Genomic DNA, 1,791 nt, shown 5'->3' on the forward strand with positions numbered 1-1,791 from the left:
AAAGGACATAGCATTCTTATGTCATATATATAGTAAGCATTCAAGTTGATAAACAAGGTCTAGACATATTCAAACTAGAAAATCATGTATATATCTACCCCTAACCCTAAACTCTGTCTTATGATGAAGTCAAGCATGCACATGAAGAGAAGTGGTTTTTGGTTTCAAACATGGAAATTTCAAAACCCTCCCAAGAGTTACATTTTGGAGTGACTTAAGAAGGATAGATGCTTAATTTTCATATTCATGTTTTAAACTTGTTTAAATCATTATCAAACCTAGGATTTGACCAAGATTCAAATGGGCATAAAAATTCATAAAAAAATCAAAAGAATGAAAAACCAAAGCACATAGCATTCTTATGTCGATCATATAGTAAATCATTAAAGTTGATAAACAAGGTCTAGACATATTCAAACCAGAAAAAATCATGTATGTAGGTATCTACCCCTAAACCTAAACTCTGTCTTATGAAGTCAATCATGAAGAGAAGTGGTTTTGGGTTTCAAATTAAACATGGAAATTTCAAAAACCTCTTAAAAAATTCATTTTAGAGTGACTAAGAAGTATGCATGCTTCCCTTTTCATTTTCATGTCTTAAACTTGTTTAAATCTTGGTCAAACCTAGGATTTGACCAAGATTCAAATGGGCATAAAAATTCAAAAAAAAATGAAAAACCAAGGTCTTCTTATATAAAAAAAAAGTAAGCATTCAATTAAGATGATAAACAAGGTCTAGACATATTCAAACAAGAAAAATCATGTATCCACCCCCTAACCCTAAACTCTGTTTCACGAAGTCAAGCATGAAGATATGTGGTTTTTGGTTTCGAACATGGAAATTTCAAAAAACCCTCCCAAGAGCTTCATTTTGAAGTGACTAAGAAGCATACATGCTTACATTTTCATATTCATGTTTTAAACTTATTCAAATCTTGGTGAAACCTAGGATTTGACCAAGATTCAAATAGGTATACAAATTTTAGAAAAAAATTTAAAAAAAATGAAAAAACAAGGCACATAGTCTTCTTATGTCATATAGTAAGCATTCAATTAAGTTGATAAACAAGGTCTAGACATATTCAAACCAGGAAAATCATGTATCTACCCCATACCCCTAGCTAAACTATGTCTTATGAAGTCAAGCATGCATGAAGAGAAGTCGTTTTTGGTTTCAAACATGGAAATTTCAACAACCTCCCAAAAGCTTCATTTTGGAGTGACTAAGAAGGATCCATAGGAAACTATGTACTAATACAATATAATAATCACCCGAGTTATTAGAGCAACAAGTCTGTCACTTACGTGTGGTTCCCATGCGTGAGGTCCCACACTTCAGTGAGCACAAGTCACGTACGCTAGGTAGGCAAACTCCCAGCCATCTTCTTTGTCAAGAGAGAGGCATCAAGACTCTCTCTCTCTCTCCATCTCTCCAATTATCCACCTCCGTTGGCTGCCGGTTTTGGCAGGGCGTTTCTAGCTCAGCTCGGAGGCCATGGTGTGCAGGCTCTGTAGCCATGCCGATTTGGTCGCGCCAAGTTGTTCGTGCCCGGCTCCGACGAGGATCAATCCGGACGGTGGCTGTTAAGGACCCGATCGCATTTCTTGCCTTCAGCCTGGGGTCTACCATGTAAATCTTAGGGATTTAGACGTAATTTCATGTTTATTTTGTGTCCTGCTGTAAACTGTGCTCTGATGCGTATTGGAAAATCTGGGTCCTTCAGGATCGTTCGGTTGTCCCTCTAAAAAAATCTCTCTCATTCTCGGCCTCGCTCGCTCGCACCCCCTGCG

The sequence above is a fragment of the Lolium rigidum genome, chromosome 2 (genome assembly GCF_022539505.1).
Source record: "Lolium rigidum isolate FL_2022 chromosome 2, APGP_CSIRO_Lrig_0.1, whole genome shotgun sequence".
NCBI classification, from domain to species: Eukaryota; Viridiplantae; Streptophyta; class Magnoliopsida; order Poales; family Poaceae; genus Lolium; species Lolium rigidum.